Source organism: Haliotis cracherodii, unplaced genomic scaffold, assembly GCF_022045235.1.
Source record: "Haliotis cracherodii isolate W230 unplaced genomic scaffold, xgHalCrac1.p SCAF_13, whole genome shotgun sequence".
NCBI lineage: Eukaryota > Metazoa > Mollusca > Gastropoda > Lepetellida > Haliotidae > Haliotis > Haliotis cracherodii.
In genome coordinates this window covers 31,616,300-31,624,003 of record NW_027266268.1, presented here as the reverse complement: position 1 = coordinate 31,624,003, position 7,704 = coordinate 31,616,300, and positions in this window count along the sequence as shown.

The window sequence follows — 7,704 nt, the reverse complement described above, 5'->3', positions numbered from 1 at the left end:
CTTAAAATTTCGCACTAATAACCACAATTTACCAGTCGAGACTGGCCGCTGGAATGATGTACCCAGAGAACAACGTCTATGCTCACTCTGTAACTCCCCAGCAATAGCAGATGAATTCCATTTTATATTTCGATATCAAGCTTTTGATAACAAAAGATTTGCACTTATTCCTAGAAGATATTTAACTTGGTCAAATGTGTTTTCATTAAAAAGCCTATTTTCAACGACCAAACTAACCGAGCTAAAACGTCTATCAAAATATGTATTATTTGTATTTACCACTTTGAATGCTAAATCTAAATGCACACAGCCGTCTTGATGCACATATTATATTTATCTCTGTCTTTTATGTATGCTCTTGTACCACCATCGGTAGTCTATTGAGAATAGGGTGGTCGGGTGGCCTAGTGGTTTAAGCGTTCGCTCGTCACGCCGAAAACCCGGGTTCGATTCCCGACATTTATACAATGTGTGAAGCCCATTTCTGGTGTCCCGCGCAGTGATATTGCTGGAATATTGCTAAAAGAGGCGTAAAACCGTACTCATTCACTATCGAGAATAAAGAATCTGAATCAGAATTTGTATCTGAAAGTAGATATTCCAACGTTATTAAGTATAGGGGCACTGGTGGCCCAGTCGTGTTAGGTGCCGCAATTCTCCGTGCAGAGTAACGTCCCTTAGACGTGACAGGAGCCTATATCGTGGGTTTGAATCCCAGATTCGCTCTGAGTATAATTTGGTTTGCCAGCGTCGTAACAGTTATTCAGTTAATACCTGATGGAATTCCTACGTATTACTATATTGTGCCTGATAGTTAGAACTTTACTGTGTGCTCTCTCGTCATCACCGTGTTGTTTATAAATGAAAGAGTTGGGGATGGCACGGCCGTCGCGGATGTTTCGTTATACGGCGGTGGCTGTGAACAGGAATGTATTCTACCCAGACCACGGAAACCAGGATAATCTGACGGAAGGACAACTTGACACACGAAACTGAATCCACCACGTGGACACTTAACACAACGATAAGCGCAGTTCGACCTCCTTATACCAGGAATTTATTCATGTAAGCCTCAACCGAAATTGAAACAGGCCATTTGTTTTCCTTACACGATAATGTCACAAACAAAGACATATCAGACAAATAAAAATACTTCAACCATGAACTACATACTACACCCACTGCTCTGAGAAGCTCGTCTACAAGATTCGTCCAATTTACTCGCGATATTAATAGGATGTGGCTGTATATACTCATGTTCATTATAAACGTAACATCTATATCGGAATGAGTGAATTTAGTTCAACGCCGCTTTCAACAGAATTTCATTTCAACCACAGCGTTTCAGTTTGGTAAGGGAGGAAACCCCGGCCGCGTCACACCAAAAGAGGTTAAAAGATGGAACTTGTTGTTACCCTGCCTGGCTCTGGGCATAAAGGGGATACAATAAGGACTGGTCGGCTCGGAGTCAGTATACTCTGTCTGAGTAGGGTATTCATGTTAAACATGCGGCATGGTATCCCAGTGAGCTAGCACTATAAATCGGCATCAGTCCGGACTAGTACAAGCAGCCACACAAACACACACACGTACATGCACGTCGCTATATAAGTGCAATAATCTTGGACGCGACGTTAAACCCCATTTCACCTCACCTCACCTCACCTCACCTCACCTTACCTCACCTCACCTCACCTCACCTTTTCCTTGAAGATCTGATTACTTTAAACATCTTGGTTTGGGGAGACCTGAAGTGATTCCACTGGATCAGTGATTGTTCCATGTCTCATCACCTGTCACTACCCTAAAATCAAAATCTTCTGAGATCCGATTACAGTAAACTACGGTTATAACGAACACGCTTATAACGAACTAACGGATATAACGAACTAAATTTTTAGTCCCGACTATTAGCTGTAAGTATACTGTATATATGCTTATAACGAATTACGGTTATAGCGAACTAAAATTAGTTGTCCCTTTGAGTTCGTTATAACCGTAGTTTACTGTATGTCTGATTAACAGGACATTAGGGGTGGTGACCCGTGTGACCTTCATTTCACACGGTAGCGTTCTAATAATCCTGACCCGTGAAGATTCGGGTAGAGACTAGGTCTCCAACAACCCGTGCTTGCTGTAAGAGGCGACTACGCCTGTCGTAAGAGGCGACTAACGGGATCGAGTGGTCAGGCTCTCTGACGTGGTTGATGCATTTCATCGTATCCCAATTGTGTAGATCGTTTCTCGTGATGTTAAACACTGGATTGTCTGGTCCAGGCTCGATTTCTTACAGAACGTCGTCATATAGCTGAAATATTGCTCAGTGCGGCGTAAACATCAGACAAACAAAAACAGACTAGAGAGGGGATCACAGTTTTGTGCATTTCAATTTTAATGAGGAGGGTACCTCAGAATCGAAGTAAATATCAGCAAGTCACTGGACTGAAGCGCCTCAAATCGTGACTCAACAAAACACAATAGTCAAAACTAATATGGGGTGGCTGGGTAGTCTAGTGGTTAAAGCGTTCGCTCGTAACGCCAAAGACCCGGGTTCGATTCCCCACATGGGCACAATGTGTGAAGCCCATTTCTGGTGTCCCCCGCCGTGATATTGTTGGAATATTGCTAAAAGAGGCGTAAAACAATACTCTCTCACTCACTCCCCAAAACTAATAGGATATGTCACACGCAAGCATGACCACATCCTAGATATGCCTGGCTCAAACCCCAGTTCCACAAAAACGATCTCAGCAGGTTCTCGCGTCATACATGTAATGGTCACAACGCTAAGTTCGTGTTGTGCAACCTGGTCTTTGTACGTCGATAACGTGAAGCACACCAGGAATTGTCTCCACCGTGAGGTGCCAATTACCAGTCTGTGTCTGGACAATGTAATTAGTCACCTGTTTCAAACTTAGTCACCTGTCCAATCTGATGAATGTTTCATTAACTGCCAGATTTACATTCGTCATAAAAAGGTCAGTTTGTAGACAAAGATAACATTTGTGAAGTTGGCCAATGGACGAGACAAGTCTCCATTTGACACAGATGGTCATCCATCAAACATGAATTCGTTTTTACAAAAACATGCGACTGTGTAATTGAAGACAAGATCAAACATTGCTCTGTTCATCCAAGGATCTATACAGTAAACTACGGTTATAACGAACACGCTTATAACGAACTGACGGATATAACGAACTAACTTTTTAGTCCCGACTATTTGCTGTAGTTATGCTGTATATGTACTTATAACGAACTACGGTTATAACGAAGTACAACTAGTAGTCTCTTTGAGATCGTTATAACCGTAGTTTACTGTACTGCTTAAATAAATTTCTTTGATAGGCATTTAGAAGTTGTAGTACTAAGAAAGGATAAGAATTTACGGATGAACAAATGGCACTTGCTTGATAATGGTGTTAGAACCTACACCGAAACGATGCTCTTAATTGTAACAAAGAATTTGTTCATCCATAATTTCTTATCCTTACTACTAAAATAAAGTAAAGGACCTCTCAATTCTTTAATCTTACTTTAGTTAATCTGTCATGGTAATACTAGTATAGTTTACCCGTGTAGATCCGGGGTAGAATAGGTCTTCATCAACCCATGCTTGTCGTAAAAGGCGACTATGCTTGTCATAAGAGGCGACTACCCGGATCGGGTGGTCAGGCTTGCTGACTTGGTTGCTGATGTCCTCGATCCCAATTGCGTGGTTCGATGCTGATGATATTAATCACTGGATTGTCTGGTCCAGATTCGATTATTTACAGACCGCCGTCATATAGCTGGAATGTTACTTACAACAAACCAAGCCACTAGTATAGTTAATATGTCATACCATGACAGAATCAGTGGTCCTTAACTTCTTTTGAGTAGTATAACAAATATGTTTTAAAGTGAGAAGAGTGGTAGGATCTCATATGTAATCAGAGAGGAACAGATTTAATATTTTCACACCAAGAATACCAACAAACACAACTGACACACATCCAACTCCACTCCTCAACATAATGTCACTTGCCCAGCATGGCTAATACAGTCTGCTTGCCATGTGGTAAATTTGAAAGATGTTTTTGATTACAACAAAAATGACTGACAGGATTTAAATTGGTGGGACGATGCTCGGGAAGCATTTGCCTTGTGCTATCTTGAATTTGTCAGCCAAATTATATACCGCCTGGGCGTTAACCGGACTTCACCAGGCGGAAAGGAAAATCATTAATACAATTAATCAAGGAAAGTATAGCTATTCTAGTGAGTTCCGAGTGACTTGCTACAGTCTCCATGGTCTAGTGGGTAGAGCGCCTGCTCGGAGAGCGGAAGGTCGGTGGTTCGATCCCCGGTCACCTTATACTAAAAGACGTAATTGTTCGTGCCTGGGGCTCCGCATTAGGAGGATAAAACAAGGACTGGTCGGCTCGGAGTATAATGTGTCTGACTAGGGTATCTGTGTTAAACTGCAGCATAGTATCTCGGTGACATAAGCCCACCATCTTACAAGCACCAGCACGCAAGTAGGCGTGATTGCAGGTCGCTTCTTAAGTGCAATAATCTTGAACGTGGCTTTAACCCCCATTTCACCTCAAATATAAATATTTCCCACCATACCTTATTTAGACACTACACATGAAAAGTTATCGTGTCGTTCTGTTCCCTTCGTGACTTATACATACAGTAAACTACGGTTATAACGAACTCAAAGGGACTACTATTTTAGTTCGTTATAACCGTAGTTCGTTATAAGCATATATACAGCACAACTACAGCAAATAGTCGGGACTAAAAAGTTAGTTCGTTATATCCGTCAGTTCGTTATAAGCGTGTTCGTTATAACCGTAGTTTACTGTACTCTGATACCCTTTTTATCAGTTCCTGGACCCTACAATGGTATCTCCTCAAACTTAAAGAATATGAGGCATGGGTTGCCAAGTCGTCTAAGGCGCCGCAATTCGATGTGCAGAGTTGCGTCCCTTAGGCACGACAGAAACTTATGCTAGAGGGGTCGAATCATGGTTCGCCCCGATTATGTTTCTAGGTTTGTCAGCACCATACCCGTGCTCTTGGGTATCACCAAAGCGGTAAACGCCTGAGACCTGTACTTTGGGCTTTCTTCCAAGAGGAAACTGACATGCCGAGATAGATCTGTTACAAGCGGCCTCAAACCCGACCCACTCACTAAAATTAAAATCGGTAAGATTGATAATCTTATCAAATGTGTCGATATATCGATAACAAAGGAGGACAATGATAACAAAGTAGGAAATAAGAACCATACTATATTTTTTTATGATCACCATCGTGGAATTTGTACATTTTTGTTGGGGATGAGCCATCATACCACACATTAGAGACCGCCGCTTGTGTAGTCTGCTGTGTGGTGGTCCTCTGGAAGTACGACCACTGCGCGCCATTGATTTTAACAGGTGTGTATTCACATCCTTGCTTGGATCGTTATTATGTATTGAACATTTGGGTTTGTCATGCCGCACATATTACGATTGCACGACTTGATACAGCGTGGACTGAAGGGTGTTACATGAACCGTGTGTGTTAAGGGGCATTCACACGGTACAACTAGTTGTATACAATTTGTTAACACGATAACATCTGATAACACGCGGGCGGTTTGAATCATTATTCTATTCATTTTATCTATAAAATAGTTGTGTGTGTGCGCGCGTGCGTGCGTGCGTGCGTGCGTGTAGGTGCATGCATTTGTGCGTGTGTGCATGCGTGTGTGTGTCCTCCCTGTCAATGTCAACTCGCTGTGTAGGGTCGCTACAACAACAACTAACAACATAGCCTTGATAACTCTACGTAGCGATCCCAGTCCGGTGTCAGGAAACGTGGCGACTGAAGTCGACTTCCGCACTCATGTCAAACAGTAGTCAGGCCACTCATTGAAACTTCTCCTTTTGGCGTATTGGTGTACTAAAGTTAAGTCTCTGAAACGAAATTGTCTTTTGGTTAAATAAGCTTTAAAACTGTGGTGTAAAGGACATCAGAAAATCTCTTTATTTTCAGGAAAAACAGCAGTATCCTAGCGTTAAACAGATCAGATTAAAACTCCATAACAATTAATCTTGATAAAGTATATTCACCATTACTATAGACTTGCTTGTGGTCTGTATAGGAGGAGAGGTGAGTTGAATGGAGTTCAACGTCGCGTTCAAGACTATTTCACCTACATGTATATTGCGGCGTGCATAGGTTTCACGTCGACGGTCAAGCAGAAGACAGAAGACTATCTGGGTCACCTTGGTGCCAATGGGTCCATGGATTACATGCAGCTGATCCCAGAGGACTGAACACGAGAACGTACCATCCATATACAGTGATGTCAGCTGTTGCAAGTGGCGCAAAGTCAAATCTGTTGCAAAGCAGAGGATTCTGTCATCTTGTCCATCATCAATGCAGAGGAAGCGCTGACCATCTGTTGTTGTCTTCCGTGTGTCGGGCAGGTCAACCCGAGTCAAGGACCTTGGTAGGGCAGGTGTTGTCTTTCTTCGTCGACGGTACAATCCACTCTTCAACGTGCTGTAGGACTGAAAGGTAGCAGCTTCCTCTCTATTTCGGGGGCGGTCGGGTAGCCTAGTGGTTAAAGCGTTCGCTCGTCACGCCGAAGACCCGGGTTCGATTCCCGACATGGGTGAAATGTGTGAAGCCCATTTCTGGTGTCCCCCGCCGTGATATTGCTGGAATATTTCTAAAAGCGGCGTAAAACCATACTCACTCACTCACTCCTCTCTGTTCGGGGTTTGCATCTCCTCATTGTAGATGACCTGAACATGCGTTGTCTCTTCCTGGACTCGTCATCGGAGACTGCTAAGGAATCTGGTGTTGGCCTCATCTTCAGGAGGATGGTTGTGGGGCGTACTGTTTTCGGATCACCAACAGTTGTACATTTGCCAAGGCACCCGGTATCGACACACTTCCAGTGTACACAGGTCTGACGGCGATTGTTCAGTCTAGATCTGTACCCGTTAAGGAGCACCTGCCAACACCTCTCTGGGACAAGACATACTCTACACGCTGTGGATTTGCCATGGCATCTGATGAAACTTAGATTTTTCTTGCATATTTTATAGCTAAACTCCAGTTTGAATCCTTAATCCCTATTACTCACTGTAGCTTAACTCCAGTCAGAATCCTTAATCCCTATAACTCACTGTAGCTAAACTCCAGTTTGAGTCCCTAATGCCTATAACTCACTGTAGCTAAGCTCCAGTTTGAGTCCATCATCCCTATAACTCACTGTAGCTAAACTCTAGTTTTAGTCCATCATCCCTATAACTCACTGTAGCTAAACTCCAGTTTTAGTCCATCATCCCTATAACTCACTGTAGCTAAACTCCAGTTTGAGTCCTTAATCCCTATTACTCACTGTAGCTAAACTCCAGTTTGAGTCCATCATCCCTATAACTCACTGTAGGTAAATTCCAGTTTGAGTCCATCATCCCTATAACTCACTGTAGCTAAACTCCAGTTTGAGTCCCTAATCCCTATAACTCACTGTAGCTAAACTCCAGTTTGAGTCCCTAATCCCTATAACTCACTGTAGCTAAACTCCAGTTTGAGTCCATCATCCCTATTACTCACTGTAGCTAAACTCCAGTTTGAGTCCATCATCCCTATTACTCACTGTAGCTAAACTCAAGTTTGAGTCCCTAATCCCTATTACTCACTGTAGCTAAACTC